The sequence below is a fragment of the Cetorhinus maximus genome, chromosome 31 (assembly GCF_964194155.1).
Source record: "Cetorhinus maximus chromosome 31, sCetMax3.hap1.1, whole genome shotgun sequence".
Taxonomy (NCBI): domain Eukaryota; kingdom Metazoa; phylum Chordata; class Chondrichthyes; order Lamniformes; family Cetorhinidae; genus Cetorhinus; species Cetorhinus maximus.
Genome location: NC_135909.1, coordinates 164,800 through 185,129, shown reverse-complemented (window position 1 = coordinate 185,129; position 20,330 = coordinate 164,800). Strand labels below are relative to the sequence as shown.

The window sequence follows — 20,330 nt, the reverse complement described above, 5'->3', positions numbered from 1 at the left end:
TACAGTGAGACTAACAGCATAAAAGTAGAAGTTTCATCACTGATTCTTTGGGGACTGCAGCCCAGTGGGGGCCTCAACAGTGCATCTTCTGCAGTAGTGCAGAATCACTAATAGCAAATTCTGGATTTTCATGTTCCTCCACACACATGAAGACCCCCCCAGAGTTGCTGTCAGTTTCACTGGAATAATGATTGCAAACCCTGACAGTTTAAACAGTAATTTTTACCCACATTATAAATGATTATTATGTCTCCACATTGTAAATTAGATATTTGTTAATCGATTTAATTCATTCAGAATGTAACACTGGTGAGAAAGTATATAAATCCCAGCTACATCTAATTATAAAAATAGAATTATGTACTTAAAGTACTCCCAATGGCTCTACCTGGTATGAAGCCATGCAGACCAGGAAGCTTCCAGTTTCCATTGTCAATCTCTACTGAATTATCTGGTTTAATAATGCAATCATGCTCTGCCCAGAGGCTAGTGAGTGAGAAAATAAAACAGCCAGAGTTCATGTTTCTATTCGCTATCTAATGGTAGTGCAGATTCACAGACATTGAGTGAGGAAAGCTCAGCTCTGATTTTGCTTACCAACACCTCCCAACCCCAGCCTCCCCCACCCTCCCTCCACAGATCCAGCTGAACAACCTCATGAAATTCACTACCTGCATGTAGTAACAGCTTAGCAGGAATCAGTGCCTGCAGAGCTGGGTTGGAGGCAGAAGAGAGAAAAAAGAACTATTGAAAATGGGTAAACATGCAATCCTCCACTCATATATCATCCTAGAAGGCTGTTCAAAGCAGTTTTAGAGATACTGTAGCACGTCACCAAATAAATGTGCAAACACAATCTTGACTAAGCCTTCAGAAAGCCTATACTGTGTCTCTCTTCAGGCAGTTACCTATATATTGCCATGCACATACCTGAAGATATACACTGTACATCATCAATATACAGTAACAAAAACAAAAATTGCTGGAAAAATTCAGCAGGTCTGGCAACATCTGTGGAGAGAAAGATAGGATTAACGTTTCGAGTCTGTAATAAACAGTAGTTTGCTGCTGCAACAGCAGAATTTTTGCTCTGCAAATACATGAAGTCCTGATTATGGAATCACAAAACAATGTGGGATTTATCTGTACAGTTGAAAATGGTTAATATTTTGCATTCAGTACAGGCTTAAGCTAAATAAGCAGCTCACTGTGGTACACGTCAGATATGAAGAGAAAATTACTAAAGTCATTGTATGTGCACTTTCATTATTTTCCACTCGGCACATAATTGTACATCACCAAATCAAATGCCATTTGCAGCATCAATACTGCAGTTTAAGATTTCAGTGCCACCCGTAACTAAATATTCATTACTTTCCACTTTGGTCCATTAGCAGGATAAATCTGAATACACAGTTGCCCATCCTAATAGCAGAGGCTGTGTAATCTATCACTGAGAGAGATGCGCTGATGTTATTGAAGTGGTCACACCACTTTCCTTTATGCTTAATGGTGTTTCAGCAAACACTGTGCACATTACAAAGCCAGTAGATTTAGACCCTGGTAAATTGAGGTTGGTTGAAAGGTCTTGAGTGAAAAAAATGTCCATTCTGATTTTTCACAGAGTTGTTTAATAAACAGTAAGATAAAAGCAAAATACTGCGGATGCTGGAAATCTGAAACAAAAACAAAAATTGCTGTAAAAACTCAGCGGATCTGACAGCATCTGTGGAGAGAAAGACAGGGTTAACGTTTCAAGTCCGTATGACTCTTCTTCGGAACTAAAGAGAAGTAGAAATGTGGTGAAATATATACTGTTTAAGGGGGTAGGACAGGTGAAGCTGGATAGAAGGCCAGTGATAGATGGAGGCAAAGGAGAGATTGCAAAATATGTCATAAACAGAAGGTCGAAGGGGTGTTGATGGTGGTGATACTGGCTAAAGGAGGTGCTAATGGTGACATTAAGAGTAGAAAGCAGAATGAGCAAGTGACAGATGGCCCTAGTGGGGGGAAGAGGAAGGGGGGGTGGTGGGAAAATAGATCGAAATAGGCTAAAAGGTGGTGATAAAACAATGAATGGAAATAAATTTTTTAAATAATAATAGAAATAGGTGGGAAAATATATATATATAAAAATTTAAAAATAAATAATGAAAAAAGGGGATCAAAAAGGGGTGAGGATGGAGGAGAGAGTTCATGATCTGAAGATTTTTATATATATGTTTTTTCCCCAGCCATTTCTATTATTATTTTTAAAATTTATTTCCATTCATTGTTTTATCCCCACCTTTTAGCCTATTTCGATCTTTTTTCCCACCACCATCCCCTCCCCCCACCCCACCCCCACTAGGGCCCTGTCACTGGCTCATTCTGCTTTCTACTCTTAATGTCACCATTAGCACCTCCTTTAGCCAGTATCACCACCATCAACACCCCTTCGACCTTCTGTTTATGACATCTTTTGCAATCTCTCCTTTGCCTCCATCTATCACTGGCCTTCTATCCAGCTTCACCTGTCTCACCCCCCCTTAAACAGTGTATATTTCACCACATTTCTACTTCTCTTTAGTTCTGAAGAAGTCATACGGACTCGAAACATTAACTGTCCTTCTCTCCACAGATGTTGTCAGACCTGCTGAGTTTTTACAGCAATTTTTGTTTTTGTTTAATAAACAGGACTGCTTTGTATTTGAATGCAGCATCACCACGGCCTCAAATGTGTCAATAAGGTGGTGGTGAGGGCCCGAAAACAACTGAATTTCTTCTTGGTTAATGCTACATTGTCCTGCGAGTGAAAATAAGGCTGGGTTCACATCTGAACTCTTTCTTTTAATCAGATGCAAGTCCCTCATTCCTTTTGCAATCTTTTCCTCCTTAGTTACCTGCATCACACATGTTTAATGGGCAAAGGGGAGTGAGGCCAATAGGCTGACAATTTACTTGCTCCTAGATCTCTGTCACTGTTGGCTTGTTATTAACTGCTGGCAAACATTAACAAGCCCAATGCAGGTTAATTTACTCTTTAGCTTGTACTCTTCTCCTGAGGGACTCTCGTCACCAGTCACACATCACCTCCTCATGAAATCAGGTGGCTTCACTCAAGGTGATAGACTTGGGCCAGACGGTCGGCCATTTTAAGTGATAAAATTGGGCTAAATAGACCGCCATTTAAGGTGATGGAATTGGGCCAGAGGGTCTTGAGTTTAAATTTGAGAGTACTTAACTTTTCATCCCCTGACGTGGGGAGAAAACAGGAGATCAGTAAGGGGTGCGCCAGGAGAATACGCTTGAGTGAGATGGAGACCAAGTGAGTAGCGAATTTGGTTCACGTGGGAATTTGGTGCATGGGGGAAGTATAGTATACATAGGAATTATTCTAAGTTAATGAAGATGATAATTAAGTTAACCAAATAACATAAGTAACAATGGCAGGACAAGTGTTATGTTGCAGCTGTGGAATGTTTAAGCTTTTGGAAGCCCAAGGCGGTCCATGACAAACAAGTCTGCAGAAAGTATAAGCAGCTAGAGGAATTCTGGATCCAGATTATTGATCTGGAAGCTGAACTGCAGACACTGCACAACATAAGGGAGGGGGAGAAATACCTGGACACTTTGTTCCAGAAGATGGTCACACCCCTCAGAATAGGTTCATCTGTTTTGGTCAGCGGTGAGGGACAGGAGAATGTGACTGAGAGTGAGGCAGGTAAAGGGACCGAGCAGATAGTAGTGGAGGAGACTCAGACTTTGCAATTGTCAAACAGTTTCAGGTGCTCGCAACCTGTGTGGAAGAAAGTGAGATCTGCAAGGTGGATGAACAGGCTGGTCATGGCAACATGGTACAGGAAGCTACTCAAGTTAAGGGGAGCAAACAGGAATGCCGTGGCAGTATAGTGAGGGGAATCGACAATGTTCTCTGCAGCAAAGAGCGAGAGTCCAGAAGGCTGTGGTTCAGGACATCAGCTCAGGGCTGGATAGGAACTTGCAGTGGGAGGGATAGGATCTAGTTGTCATGGTCCATGTAGGTACAACGACATAAGCAGGACAAGGAAAGAGGTTCTGCATAGTCAGTATGAGGAGCTAGGTACCAAATTAAGAAGCAGAACCTCAAAGGTAATAATCTCTGGGTTATTACCTAAGCCATGAGCAAATTGGTATAGGGCAAATAAGATTAGAGAAATAAATGCGTGGCTCAAAGACTGGTGTGGGAGAAGTGGGTTCTGGTTCATGGGGCACTGGCATCAGTGCTGGGGAAAGTGGGGGCTGTACCGATGGGACTGTCTACACCTGAATCTTGCTGGGACCAGTGTTCTAGCAAGCCATATAACTAGGGAAGTAGAAAGGGCTTTAAACTAACTAGGGTGGGGGGGGCGGGATCAAGCTTGGGCAGATGTAGCAAATCAAGGGGTAGAGTCAAGGCAGGGGAGCAAAATAGTAACATGGGAATTAAGAGAGAATGGTAGGAAGGGAAGAGAGAAACTTAAGAATACACCAACAGTCAAGGCTAGATGTTACAAAGATAACAAAAAAACAAAACTAAAGGCTCTGTATTGAATGTGCATAGCATTCATAGCAAAGTAAATGAATTGAGAGCGCACATTGAAGTAAATAAATATGATCTGATAGCCATTAAGAAGACATGGCTGCAGGATTTGGTCCTGAATATTATGGGGTAAATGACATTCAAGAAGAATAGGAATCTAGGTAAAGGTAGAGCGGTAGCACTGTTAATCAAGAATGGCATTGGTGCAATGTTTAGAGATGACCTTGGTTCAGGAGATCAGGATGTAGAATCAGTTTGGGTGAAGATAAGGAATAGTGGGGGAAAGAAGTCACCAATGGGAGTGGTCTACAGGCCCCCTAGCAGTAACCACAATTTAGGGCAAATTATACAAGAAGATATATTGGGTGCTTGTGATAAAGGGATGGCAGTAATCATAGATGATTTTAATCTACATATAAACTGAAAAAAATCAAGATTGGCAGTACTAGCCTGGATGAGGAGCTCATAGAATGCTTGCGAAATACTTTTTTTTACAGCAGCACGTTCTGAAACTAAACCGAGAGCAGGTTCTATTGGACTTGGTATTGTGTTATGTGGCAGGGTTAATTAATGACCTCAGAGTAAATGCACTCCTAGGTACCAACGACCAGAATATGATTGAATTTTACATCCAATTTGAAAGAGAAGAGTTGGTCCAAGGCTTGTATTTTAAACTTAAATAAGGGCAACTATGTGGGCATGAGAGCTGAGCTAGCTGAAGTGAACTGGGATACAAGGCTAGAGGATAGATCAATAGAGAAACAGTGGCAGATATTTAAGGGGATATTTCAAAATACTCAGGTTAAGTATATTCCTACTACAAAGAAAAATTCTAAGGAGAGGACCCACCATCCGTGGTTAACTAAAGTAGTTAGGAAAGCATATAACTATGCAATGATGAGTGGCAGGTCAGATGATTGGTCAAAATATAAAGAGCGGCAGAGAAAGACTAAAAGGTTAATCAGCAGAAAGAAATTTAGAGTATGAGAGGAAGCTAGCTAGAAATGTAAGAACAGATAGCAAGAGCTCCTACAGGTATTTAAAAAAGAGTAAGTAAAGTGTCTGTCCTCTAGAGAGTGAGAATGGGGAATTAATAGTAGATAATAAGGAAATGGTGGATGAAATAAACAAATATTTTGCTTCTACCTTCACTATAAAGGATACAAAAAGCATTCTAGTAATATCTGTAAATCAGGGAGTGGGAGATAGGGACTTGGTGAAATTGCAATCACTAGGGAAGCAGTACTGAGCAAACTGATGGAGCTGTGGGCTGACATGTCTCTGGGTCCTGATGGACTTCATTCTAGGGTCTTCAAAGAGACGGCTAATGAGGTAGAAGATGCACTGGTGTTAATTTTCCAAACTTCGCTAGATTCTGGAAAGGTTCCATCAGACTGGAAAGCAGCAAATATAACCCCTCTATTCAAGAAGTGAGGGAGGCAAAAAACAGGAAACTACAGGCCAGTCAGCTTGATGTCTGTTGTGGGGATGATGTTAGATTCGATCATTAAGCTGAGCAGTTAGAAAAACTCAAGGTAATCAGGAAGAGTCAACATGGTTGTGTGAAAGGGGAAATCATGTTTAACCAATTTATTGGAGTTCTTTGAAAGAGTAACATGCGCTGTGGATAAAGGGGAGCCTGTAGACGTACTGTCTGGATTTCCAGAAAGTATTTGATAAGGTGCCATGTCAAAGGTTATTGTGGAAAATAAAAGCTCATGGTGTAACGGGTAATATATTAGCATGGAGAGAAGTTTGGCAGGCTGACAGAAAAGAGAGAGCGTGCACAAATGGCTCTTTTTCTGATTGGCAGGATGTGATGAGTGGAGTCCCACAGAGGTCTGTGCTGGGGCCTCAGCTTTATACAATTATATCAATGACTTATATAAGGGGAGTGAAGGCATGGTAGTTAAATTTGCAGATGACACAAAGATAGGTAGCAAAGTATGTTGTGAAGAGGACATAAGGAGGTTACAGACAGATATAGTTTGGTTGAGAGAGTGGGCAAAAATCTGGCAGATGGAACATAATGTGGGAAATTGTGAAGTTGTTCACTTTGGCAGGAAGAATAAAAAAAGAGTACTACTTAAATGGAGAACGGCTGCAGAATTCCGAGGTGTAGAGGGATCTAGGTGTTCTCATGAATGAATCACAATACATTAGTATGCAGATACCGCAAGTAATTAAGAAGGCTATTGGAATGCTGTCCTTTATTACGAGAGGAATTGAACATAGAAGTAAGGGTGTTATGCTTCAGTTATACAGGGCATTGGTGAGACTACATCTTGAGTACTGTGTGCTGTTTTGGTCCCCTTATATAAGGAAGGATGTAAATGCGTTTGAGGTGGTTCAGAGGAGGTTTACTAGACTGATACCTGGAATGAGCAGGTTGTCTTATGAGGAAAGGCTAGACAGACTGGGCTTGTTTCCACTGGAGTTTAGAAGATTATGGGGTGACTTGATTAAAGTATAAAAGATCCTGAACAGTCTTGACAAGGTGGGTGTGGAAAGAATGTTTCCTCTTGTGGGTGAGTCCAGAACTATGGGGCACTGTTTTAAAATTAGGGATTGTCCTTTTAAGACAGAGATGAGGAGAAAGTTTTTCTCTCCAAGGGCTGTGAGATTTTGGAACTCTCCGCCTCAGAAGGTGGAGTCATTGAATATTTTTAAGGTGGAGGTGGATAGGTTCTTGTTAGGCAAGGGAATCAAAGGTTATCGGGGTAGGTGGGAATGTGGAATTCAGAACACAAACGGATCAGACATGATCTTACTGAATGGAGGAGCAGGCTCAAGGGGTCGAATGGCCTACTTCTGCTCCTATTTCATTGGTTTGTATTTCATGGGCTGAGCATCCTTGCCACATTACTGGGGTATCTCCTGACTGTTCAACTCCACTCGCACCTGATAGGGACCCATTTATTCAGGTAATCTATCTTTCTGTGACACACACAAGCATGCATCAACTCCCTTAACAGAGTGCAAAGCTTGCCAGTTGGAGACTCATGGGTACAAACCCAAAATATGAATAATGTTCTGAAAATGTTGTGTGAACCAAATCCTATACCACCTAAACTCTTTTTTTTAAATTTGAGGGCACCTGGACCAAGGAGTGAACACTAAGTACAGCCCCTAAAATGTTCATACTTTAGGCACATGTCATTTTTTGAAGGAGAGCAGAGGAATTTTTGGGGTGTCCTGGCCAATATATATCCCTCAACAAATATAATTGAAATAGTTCAGCTGGTTATTCATTTCATTGGTGTTTATGCTGTTGCTGTGCTCCCCTAGATTACAACTGTGGCTACACTTCACTAGTACTTCATTGGCTGTGAGCCACTTGGGGATGTCATGAGGTCTTGAAAGGGTGCTATATAAATGCAAGTTTTTGCTTTCTATTTTGCCTTTTCTTCTGCATATTTCCATCTCCCTGTTCCAATATACATGTAGACATCATTACTTCACAATGTCAGATCTGTACCTATTCCAACAATGCATGGCACAGCCTGATGAGCCATATTCTACACACAGTATTTCATCAGGTCGTTATTTCTTAACTGAACACTATCTTATATTGTGCAGTGAATTTATCATTCCATTGTGAATGAAGAAACTTGTATTTCTGTTGCACATTTCATGACCTCAGGACGAGCCAAATCTCTTCACAGCCAATGAAGAACTTCGTAAGTGTAGTCACTATTGCAATGTAGGAAATGTGGCAACGAATTTGGGCACAGCAAGCTCCCATAAACAGCAATGTGATAATGACCAGATTATCTTTTTAGCGATGCTGATTGAGAGGTAAATATTGGCCAGGATACTGGGGAGAGCTCCCCTGCACTTCTTCAAAATAGTGTCAGGGGGATCTTTCATGTCGGCCTGAGAGCGCAGACAGGACCTTGGTTTAATTTTTTGTTTCACCATATGTACCTTAGTAATTGGTCTAGGTTACACGTTGCTCGCCACCTACAGCAAAAGCTTTATATTGTCTTTCAGCCTCTATCCTTACATGGTAACACTAACTACACTTTGGGAGTGGTTCGCTGATTGTAAAATCTATTTGGATATCCTGAGGACAAGAATGGCACTACACATATGCAAATATTTCTTTCTATTCTACCTGTATTATGTGCATTATCGTATGGTTATAATGATAATGCTTTGATTAATTGGGATCATTCTTAATGTACAATATAAAGATGAACTGTGAAAATTATTATAATGATAGAGGGTCCTTATGGGAACTGAATATGATTTGGCAATTGAACAGATCTATCAAAGACGACAAATTTTATCCACAAATATTGGGAACTGTGATATACAGTTATGTTATAATATATTGTTGAGTTGGAGTTGTCGAGCAACCACGTTAGTGTACCAGTGTCACAACTGCTATACGAATAATGTCACAGATCATAGCAGCCTGGTTGACCCTCTAAACAGAGGGTTTTGATCTCAGTCAGGATGTCAGCAGCAAGTGACAAGAGGCAGCTCAATGTTGGAGGGAAAGCTGGATGACAAAGTTACTCCATAATGATTACACACTCCTTGGTCAGGTAACACCACTGGAAGGGATCTTGGAGCTGGCAAGTTGCCAGCAGAGAATGGTGCTTAACTTGGCACAATGTCAAGAATTGGGGGAGTGTGGTTTCAAAGGATAGCAATGGGAGAAGGAAAAAGAAAATGCCATACTTTCGTTCTGAAGTTTTTATTAGCAACGGTTTGTGTTCTAGCAGCCATGTTAATGTCGTCGACAAATGTGCTGTCAACATGTCCATGCTAGTTTAGAGCTTAACACAGCATTCATTTGGCCCTATTTGTTATGTATAAATTATGCTGAATTAACATGAAAATGAGATAAACTAGTCACATTAATGTGGAAAAAATGCATAGCAGGGCCTCATACCAGTATATTAAATGTGAAATACTAACAGTAGGTGCATTCAATATAATAGACATTTTAACAATAATTGCAGTAAATGCAGAATTCACAAATTTAAACTCTCTAGTTTGTTTAAGGTGAGGTGGGGAATACAATTCTTCAAACATTCGTGTCTCACTTACTGCAAAAGTCTCTGTCAATCACTCGATCTGCCAATAACAGTGTTCATTTCTTAGGGCAAAGAGGAGTGGGGTGGTAGGGGAAAGAGCATGGAGTGAAATATTGAGATCTATGATTTCCCATGAGTAGTTGATAACCAAGCCATCTTAGGGAGCTGTGAAAACAAGTGGTCTTGCCACAGTCAAAAATAAAATAAAATTGGAAAGTCACCCCAAAACACGTTGCAGAACGATCATTCGCAATAGATGTCTCATCTCTGTGCTCACAACCAGAGACAAACTCAAAAATGTTCTGAGAGAGATGGATAAAAAAATGTAAGCAGGAAGTCGGGGGGTGGGTGGAGGGAAGGAAGGAAAGTGGTTGTACTGAGTGTTCATGGTTCTACCCTCATGTCCTTGAGTAAGCAAATGCAAATTTCAAAAAAATGAACTAGTTGCCAAATGATAGTTACCTTTTATGTTATTTTTAAATAGTCCTTACATGACATGGATGAACAAAGTTCCTGTGTTTGTTGGTGTAAGGAAGAAAAGGTTGAACTGCTATTTATATCTCATCCTTGGGACATCTCAAAGTGTATCACATGCAGTGAACCATGACTGAAATTCACACCTACTCAACAGCCGATTTGTACACAGCAAGATCCCTCAAACAGCAATAAGATGAATGACCAATTGATCTGTTTTGATAGCGTTGGTTGAAGAATGAATATTGACCAGGACAACTCACCTTGCTCTTCTTCAAATAGTGCTGCATCCTTTTTTTTTAAACTTACCTAAAGACAGAGGGCTGAGTCTCAGTTTAGCATCTCACCTGAAATACAGGACCTACAGTAATGTAGCACTCACTCAGTACCGCACTGGAGTCCCAGCCTAAATTACGTGCTCAACTCCTGCAATGGGACTTGAATACATCACCATCTGACTCTACCGTGGAGCCAAGACTGATAATTCCATGGTGGCAAAGACTGAACAATACATCCCAAGCTAACGAACCCAATTAACAACAGGAATTTCAACTGATCACATTAAACAATTTGTTAAGAAGGCACAGATTAATTTCTACTCTTAAAAAGCTGTCACTTAAAACAGATGGCTGTTTGATCCTTTGTTTTACTGTGACTCATGAAGTAGAAATATTAGTAATTAAGGTTTTCAATGAATATTCATCAGAATTCAAACTCTGATCTTATCATTTGCTTCATGAATGTTCTGCCCTCTGTTCAGTTTTGGACTTGGTAAAAGAAATGAACAGAACAGAAGCCAAGCATCTCCCCATAAAAGCGAGAGGGTAAGAATGAGTTGGGACTCGGCACCAATCCAATGGTGGTGACCCGCAAGCAGGAGGTATGGTTTCCAGAGGTTGAAACTGACAGAGGCAAAAATGGGAGGGGAAAAAAATGCCCTCTGTCAAATATACCCTGCGATACCATGCAAAGACATGGTCTGATGTGAGTTCTGATGAAAGATCATCAACCTGAAACTATAACTTTGTTTCTTCCCTCCACAGCTGCTGCCTGACCTGCTTAGTATTCCCTGAATTTTGTTTTTATGTCAACTTGCCAGCATCTGCATGATTTTGCTTTCTGTTTCTATATAAATGCAAGTGGCTATTAAGTTTAAAATAAAAGTATCCAGAATAGTGAGCCTTTGTTCATATCAACTATCACATACTTAATAACTTTTCTAATCACTGGAATCCATACAAAAAGTCTAAAGAAAATTCTGGCTTGCATAAATATAATACCTGCAGCATGTGTAGTCATTAGGTCAAACCAGATGCTGCATCTTAACAGGAATAAACATTTGTTCAATGGGCCCACTTAGGTCAACGGTATATCTGCAGGGTGATTGAAACTGTCCATGTGTAAAATGATTTTTTTCCAGGCACATACTGTGGCAGAGCACTTTGTGCTGAAGTTGTGGGACAGGTTTAGATCCACAATTCCTGTTCAGCAAGTTCACAATATCTGTTGAGCCACCCAAAGAATACTTAATTTGGAAACCATGCAATTCCTCCAGTGAGGAAGAGATGGACCAGCAAGACATTCACTCTCACCTACATTTGCATGACCTCCCAATGAAAAGTTAGATTGCCACGGGATCAAGTCATCTCCTTGTCTTCACGTCCAGGGTACAGAGCATAGAATAGGCAAATGAGGGATTTTAAAAAAAACCAAATGGTAAATTAGTAAACATCTCACTAAGTGAAAATGCAGAAAACAGACCCCATCAATTTTCATTCAATTTTCAGATCCTGCCCTGTCAGGAAAATCATTCTCATCAATTACCATTGACATTTTATCTCATCTTTTGCAAGCAGTGCTACTGATAAGACAAAACATCTTACACAGCAGCTGTTTAGATAATAATCACAATTAAAGAAATCAAATGCTAAAATAATGGTGACAAACGCCAGCTAAAAAAAGTGGATGAAAGCATCTCTCAGGTTATAAGTGTTAAAAGGCAAAAGAACGCAGATCAAAATCAACAGTCATAATTGGCAGGCTTTAAATAAACGACTGGGCTGAAATGCAAAATACCATTTTTTAAGCTGTTTATTCTTTGTTACAATTATAGAGGAATTTCACCTCTAACTTTCATGTTAATTTTAATGCTCAAACCTTGTTACCTGAAGGGATTGACTTTGCTCCTTTATGCCCTTTTATGTTACAGATCTGTTTTCAATGGCATGTTACTGAGGCTTTTTCCAAAGTCAAGGTTTGCCAAATGACATTGCCAGTTTGAGGGCTCAACTCAGCTGTGCCAGAGCCAAGATGGCAGATCAGTCACACATGCCACAGGAGGCACCTGTCAAATGTATCCACTGAAATCTGCCTCGCAAACATCACTGTCAGATTCTTTACAAGGTCCTCTCCAACAATATTCCTGTACCGTGCCCCAGCTAAGAGGCATTCTGCTCCTAGTCCATGATGTTTTTTAACTGGCTACTAGGAAATAATTGATCACGGCCCAGAAGAAATTGCTTTCAGGGGAAAAGCGTTGACCCTGTCTTCTGGACATCTATCCCACAACACCCCAACTGAGAGTAAAAACTCATTATTTTTGGAACTACTTGTGTGATCCCCGTTCTACCAATCTGAACCACACCATATCTCTTTAATTTAAGACAGAAGTGATTTTATAAAAAATCATAATGAAACCATTGTGCATTCTATTCAACATAAAGCTTTCTCCTCAATGCTTCAAGTACATTTCAGCACATAATAGTATGGCTCTCATAGGGCACTATAATGTAAAAAAATTGGTGTCACTTGTCAATATGTATTCCAAACCATTAATAATTTTGTGCAAGTCTAGCATTAATAGAAAGAAGAAAGAACTTGCATTTATATTGGCCGAGTTCATTGTTGTAATATAGGAAAATGTAGCTGCTGATTTAGAAGATGTGGACGTAGGAACTGCAGCAATTAGCGCACTGCAAGATCCCAGCAACCAAAGACTGAGCACATAATCTGCTTTGGTTGAGGGTTGAATGTTGACCAGGGAGAACTTCTCTGCTCTTCTTCAAAATAGTGGCCATGGAATCTTTTACGCCCACCTGAGGGAAGATGGGGTCTCTGTTTAACGTCTCGTCCGAAAAACATCATCCCTAACAGTGCAGCACTTCCTCAGTACAGCATTGAAGTGTCAGCCAAGGTTTTAAGTCTCTTCTGACTCTGAGGCGAGAATGTTATCACCAAACCACAGTTGGCGCTACATATAAATATAGCCTTTTACTGGTATAAATATGACAACCCAATTGAAAAACTACCAAATGAATGAAAGACTGTTTATTTAACAAACTTACCAGGGAGCAAGTTCAAGGTCATTAACTAATGTCCAAGTGAGAACAACGGATATAAACCGGTAACCCTTCTTCAGTGTTCTGGTACAGGACATCTAACCCCTGCTGCACCCCCTCACCCTGACCACAACCCCTCAGTCTTCAACAACAGCTCTTTAGCTCACTTCCAAGATATACATCACACTATATATACCAAAAGTAATAAAACGTGACTACAAAAAAAAAAGCTGTTATAATCAGATTGTAAAATGTAACAGAGATGTCATAAATGAGACCTCTTTATATTAGAGAGCTACTTCCTGATGTAATTCTGTAATACCCTAGATTCCTGCTATGCAGAATCCATCATATTTAAAATGCTGGACAGATTTCACAGCATCAGAGAAAAAGCCAAACAAACGTATATATACATAAGGGTTATACACTGTCACGGCTCACTGGGGATAGCGCGCTGCAATATCAAGCCCCACTGCTCTCCGAGCCGTGAAAAATGTGAAAAGTTTGATCAAACCACCCAATTGTTTAACTTAGGTTAACAGAACACAAGCACCAGGTTTGTAAACTTAATAAGTAAATAACTGTTTATTGAACAAAACGTCTTTAACCAGTGGCAAAAGAAAGAAATATGAACTGCTAATTTCTAACTCTATAGCCTAAACTCCATCCCTTTTTACATCCCTATACACACACATACAAGGCACATAAGACACACAAAAACATGGATTTTAAGGGTGGGATAGAACAGTTCAATAGCTCCAATTCCGGAGTACAGGATTGGATGGGTTGGTTTTAATCGATGCCTTCCAAATTCCTTTCAGTTCTATGTTGATGACACAAAGTGGTCTTCCAGTACTTTCAGTCTTTAGTTCACTGGTGAGCACTTGCCTTTCAATGTCTCTAACAGAGATTTTCCCCTCTGTGTCTTGACAGGGGCTTTCAGAGAGAGAGAGAGAGAGAGAGAGCAGGTTATAGAGATATGAGGAGAAAAAGCCAGCTAGCTAGTATTGTGGAATTACTGGAATCACACACAGGAGCAGGAGGTTTTAGGTCTTCTCCTTTTCAGGCTAGGAGCTATTCTGCTGCACTGCTCTCATATAAACCCTGGTCACCTGGTCAGGAGCTAATTAAAGTGTTGTTGCCAGGCAGTTCCCCATTAGACCAGACTCCTCCTCGGCACCATCCTGTCTTTCATGGCACACTCTGTTCCAGGACAGCAACATTGGCCAGAATTTTCCCGTCGGCGATTTGGGGGTGGGGCCCGCTCGTCGACGGGAAAATGATGCGGAATGACATCGGAAGGAACACCCGACGTCATCCCGATCCCTTTAAATTTTTAAGAAGGCGGGCGGCAGCGAAATCAGCTGTCCGCCTGCCAACCTGTCAATGGCTAATTAAGGCCATTGACAGGCTAATTAAGATCATTAAAGACCTGCCCGTCCAACCTTAAGACTGGCGGGCAGGCCAGGAGCCCCAGCAGGCTCCTGATAATACATGAAACCTCATCCACTGGCGGGATGAGGTTTCATGTCAGTTTTTAAAAAGTGTAATAAAGTTTATGTTGTTTTTATTAACATGTCCCATCTCGTGTGACATTATCACATGAGGGGGACATGTTAATACTATTTTTATTTTTCTATTTTTTAACTTTTGTGCACTGTCAGTAATCTCCATGAGACAGCAGTTAGTCTCAGGAAGCAGTGTGCTCTTTCGCGTCCCTTCCCCCCCTGAACAGGAAGGGGCCTTAATTGGCCCGCCCACTCAAAATGGCGGCGGGCCCTGTTTCGGTGGTGGAGATCGGCTGTCTGCCCGCCGCCGAGCCAGTGGGACCCACACGCCCACCAAGGGCAAAATTCTGCCCATTGTATATATTCCTCACACTGTGCCAGTGGACATGTCTTTCAAACTGCAGCCATTGTAATTTTAATCCACAGTCCAACAGAAATAAAAAGATATGTTCTTTACAACATACATGGTTCTTTGAAACATGTGGCTTCATTTCAGGTCAATAGGTGAGCAAACTCCATACAGACCTAGTCATCAGAAAATTTCAGGGTTATCCTGAGATTTTGGGCCCAGCACTCTGCTCACCAGTAGCCCCAGCTTTTGGAGTGTTTACATTTACCATCAGAGCACCACTGCCTCCAAAGGTGCCAGAGAAAACCACCCCTTTACACAGGTCTCAGCTGCAGTGTTGTCTCATTTACTTGCCAGTGTGACTGCTAAAATTGGGGCTCCCATTGGTGTGGAACACCAAAGATCTTTCTAGTGAAAACAGTATGTAACAAAGGTGATCTTATGATTCAGAGCTCAATAATGTGGTGTGGCTGTAAGAGTGGCACCTGAGGACCTTTTTAACAATGACAGGCTGTACAGCAGAAATGGAATTATAAATTCTGTTGTACCAGTGAACTTTATAATGAGGGTGGGGTATGATAAGATAAACTTTCCATTTTTGTGCACTTCACAAGCTCTGTTCCACAGAGAGATGAGGGAAAATTAATCAATTATGCAGCAATCACTCAGTTTTTACATGACTACTTTCTCCATTTCAAACAATTACTCCACTGTCAACAGTAATGGACTTTTCCATAAAAGGAAGCCAGTGTCGCATTTGAAACAAGAATTGCTCTCAAATGTGTTCCCAGCGTGCAGCCTCGTTTTCTTGTAACCATTTGCAGGTGAACCTCTGATTTTCCAACAGAGGAACATTTCACATTGACAGCACAAGCCATGGAGGGGAAGAGAAAACAAAAAGCACCATTCCATTTGTATAGAACAGTAGTTGCTTTCGAGAAAGAGAAAAAACCTTTCATTTCTACAGCGTCTTTCAACCTCAGGACATCACAAAGCACTTTACAGCCAATTAAGTACTTTTGAAGTGTAGAAACTGCTGCAATGTTGGAAATGCAGCTGCCAATTTGTGCACAGCAAGCTCCAATAACTTAAATATGATGATGACCTGATAACCTGTTTTCTTAATATTTATTGAGGAATAAATATCGTCCAAACACTGGAGATAACTCCCCACTGCTCTTCTATGAAATAGTGGACGTGGGATCTTCCACACCTACCTGGGAGGGCAGACGTGGCCTCGGTTTGATGGCCCATCCAAAGGCTGCCACTACATCAGTGCAGTACTCCCTCGGTATTGACCGTCCAACAAAGCAGCACCCCCTAAGTATTGATCCTCCGATAGTGCGGCACTCCCTCAGTACTGACTCTCTGAAACTGCGGCACTCCCTCAGCACAGACCCCCCCGACACTGTGGCGCTCCCTCAGCACTGACCCCGCTGATAGTATGGTACACCCTCAGCACTGACCCTCCGACTCTGCGGTGCTTTCTTAGCGCTAAGCCTCCAATAGTGCGGCGCTCCCTCAGCACTGACCCTCCAGCAGCACAGCGCTCCTCAGCCCTGATCTTCTGACAACGCGGCACTCCCTCAGTACTGACCCTCCGACAGTATGGCGCTTCCTCAGCACTGACCCTCCAACAGTGCGGCTCTCCCTCAGCACTGACCCTCCAACAGCGCGGCGCGCCCTCAGCACTGACCCTCCAACAGCACGGTGTTCCCTCAGGACTGACCCTCTGACAGTGTGACGCTCCCTCAGCACTGGCCCTCCTACAGTGCAGAATATTCCTCAGTACTGACTCTGACAATGCAGAGCACTCTCAGGACAGTTAGCACTCCCACAGTACTGCCCTCCAACATTGCAGTGTTCCCTCAGATGCTGACACTAGAGTATCAGTCTAGATTCTTGTGCTGGATGCTAGAGTCGGACTTGAACCCACAACTTTCTGACTCAGAGGTGACAGTGCTATCCAATGAGCCTACAGCTGGTAGGATTTGTTAGTGATGGTCACTAAAGATACAATTTATGGTACTACAACTGCAATATGAGCCATATGGAGTGGTGGTACAGTAATTGCCCAGCACATACCCAGATCCCTTAAAGTTGAAGCTATGATAATAATCATTCCAGTAATTTTTCCCTACTAAGTTAGTCAGTAAAGACGGAATGTAACCAAATCACAGACCAGGAGGCTACTGGTACGATATGCAATGTAAGATTACTGATTACAGCTAGGCTGGCAAAACCAGAGTTGCAAAGGCCTCAGGGCTAGGAAGGAGAGGAAGCCATAGAGTCTCTTCTCCTAAACATTTTCCAGTGACCCCTCCCTGCTGAGTTGACCGAGGTGAATATCAGGTAAGGACAGGAAAGGGCTCAACTGAGTGCCTGTCAACACTCACTGTTTAGGTTAACACACAAAGAATACAAAGGATCACAGTGCCCACAGAACTGCACCCAAATAAAATTACAATGCTTCAAAAAAAGAGGAATGAAAGCAAAAATAAATATTTCTTCAATCCTACAGCAATAACTAATGGCAAACAAATCATTTACTGGGTGTGGCTAATTTTCTTTTACTGTTTGTATAGGAGGAACCTCTGGTTGTTTTTAAACAAAAAGGACAGAAAAACCTGGAGAAAGCAAGCTTTCCCTGTTAGAAAAAGGACGAGTGACAGAGCAGCTCTCTGTCACTTAAATTGTTTACTGTGTCCTCAAGAAGTATTATCAGCAACAAGAAGTACAGATTCCCTGGTTACACAAGTGGACAGCACCAGTCAATGTCCATACTGGGTGTTCCTTAGTTGTGACAACTCTGAATTGAATGTCAACTGATTGAACAGATAAGGGCCTGCGTTTTAACTCCACGGCTATGTAATGTTATACCAGGAATCCCACCTACTTTATTCTGGAGACTGTTCTCCCCAGTAGCAGGACTACAGACTGGAGTTTTTCCTCTGCTTGCTAACTCCCTGCTTGCTGCTGAAGAATCCAGCTAGGAATCTGCAAGAATTTGGCTTGGGCTGAAACAAAAAAGGAAATTTAAAAAAAGACTTCTCAAGCTTTTAAAAAAGACAAATATATGCAAGAAGCTGAAATCTTTTCAGAACCTTTTCTTGAATAGAGGGAAGATCTCACTGAGAGCCTGGAATGTGTACACTGGAATGTGTGGGGGATTTGCCTGTGTAAGTGGGATAATGCGAAGCTACTGATGTGTGCCTGAACTGAAACATTGAACAGAGCAAAAGGACCCTGCCAGAGGCTGAATGCATGCCACTCTAGCTAATTCTGGTCAATTTCAGATGGTACAAGAACTGAAAACACAGCAAAGAAGGTAAGATTCAAGTCAGACTCATGTTCTCACTAGGATTTCAGTAAACTGCAAATGGGTAAGAGGTGGAGGAGGGACCGTGAGGTGGTACATGAAATTTTTTAATGGTGTTCACTTACAAGGCGGGCAAAACACCCAGTTATATATTTCACCTTTCTGAACTTCGGTTGTGTCGAAGGGAGCAATCTGAACTAGATAGTCATCCAGGCTGAAGTACTGGTTTTACAGGTATGTCACTGTGGATGTTAATTGCAGAAGCAATTTGAGGTGATGAGCCAAGATTATCACACATTAAGGTATAATTCTCGTCTCCCCAGTGGCATATTGGTAAGAAACATGTTAAATAGGGCCAATGACAAGATCATTGCTTTTTCTGATTCCTGTTAGTAATTCACACTTAGGAGTATGCAACATTTTTAAACTTGCCTTTTCCAGTCGTGTTTTCCTGTTGAAATTGGGAGTAATAGAAATTATTGTTCAGGGCTAGCATAAGCAGGAACAAAAATGAATAATAAGGTGCTTTAACACTAGTTATTCTTCTATTACCATTAAGAACAGAGAGGCCTCTGTGCATTGATCTCCCCATTGATTTGTCAGTCAGGTGCTGGTTACGCTGGCCTCCAGTATTAATGTGCAGTTGTACAATTGTAATTAGAGTGTCAACGAACTGGCTTCCTGTGTTTACTGTACAGCAACCAACAGACTTCATCAAAAAGCAGTTTCGTAAACACACATTTTCATGGCTTTACAATACTATTGTTCCTGCTAAAATTGCAGCTGATGGCTTCAGAACAGCTGACAGCTTGCCTTATGAGAAATCAGTGCTGTGAAAAGACATCTATGAAGGAATATTTAATAATTCGAAAATCATTACTGGAGAAACTACTAACAAATGGCAATAGAATTTTTCACAGAACTTCGGAATCAGTTCTTTAAACAAGTTAAAAATTCAGTACTCTTTTTTTTTACATAAATAAAAAGCTTCAGTTTTTCCTTTTAATCAAAATAACTTCACACCTTTCTAAATACAATATTGTCAAATTGAGAAAATCTCTTAGGGCTGGATTTTTGCCAAGTTGGCTTGACTTGGGAGCCCTTGAAAACTAGCAAGCAGGTCCTGATTCCAGGATTTCCAACCCGATTCCCGGGGTTCCCAATTTTCAGGACTGTCTTTTAAGGGAGTGGCTTGGTTTGGGTCATGAGCCTGCACCTGCATTGGCTTCATTGTGGGTATAGGCATCTCCTAGTACTCTGCGATTTTCATGGAGTCGGGCCAACTTTTCGAAGAATTGTAGATCAGGGCACCTTAAGGGTGTCGAGAACCACAGTTTGCATGAAGCTAAGTTCAAAAAGTCCTCCTCATGCAAAGTATGCCCCCCAAACAACCCCTGTGACCCTTCATGACCCCCATGCCAAGGTATGGCCCCCACCCACACCCTATAGCCCCACATTCCCCCATGCAAGCTATGCTCCCCACCCAACCCCTATGACCCCTCATGGCCCCCATGCCAAGGTATAGTCCCCAAATAACCCCTGTGCCTCCTCATGTCCTATACCAAGCTATGACGCCTCCACAGAACCATAGAAAAGTTACAGCACAGAAGGAGGCCATTCAGCCCATCTTGTCCATGCCAACACGAGGACACCCAGGTGCCCTTTCTAATCCCACCTTCCTGCACCCGGCCCATAGCCCTGCAGCTTACAGCACTTTAGGTGCAGATCCACATACTTTTTAAAAGAGTTTAGAG

General features: G+C 41.6%; 2 protein-coding genes and 1 long non-coding RNA gene across 7 annotated transcripts in view; 1 reads left to right on the top strand and 2 right to left on the bottom strand.

Annotated features, from left to right (window-relative positions):
- LOC144670180 (ADP-ribose glycohydrolase MACROD1-like) overlaps positions 1–20,330 on the bottom strand; it is an 886,999-nt gene that overhangs the window by 779,829 nt on the left and 86,840 nt on the right. The window lies entirely within an intron of this gene.
- Positions 1–20,330, top strand: part of LOC144670178 (leucine-rich repeat transmembrane protein FLRT1-like) — a 274,775-nt gene that overhangs the window by 214,066 nt on the left and 40,379 nt on the right. The window contains exon 2 of one of the 3 annotated variants that reach the window (XR_013573835.1): positions 17,843–18,585. The exons of 1 other annotated variant lie outside the window; for it this stretch is intronic. The gene's annotated coding sequence lies outside the window, so the exon portion shown is untranslated. Of the gene's footprint in view, positions 1–17,842; positions 18,586–20,330 lie in introns of those variants that run through there. One more of the 3 variants, XM_078532652.1, reaches the window with a different exon arrangement.
- The window catches only part of LOC144670183 (uncharacterized), a 193,081-nt gene that overhangs the window by 156,420 nt on the left and 16,331 nt on the right, over positions 1–20,330 (bottom strand). The gene's annotated exons all lie outside the window — the stretch shown is intronic.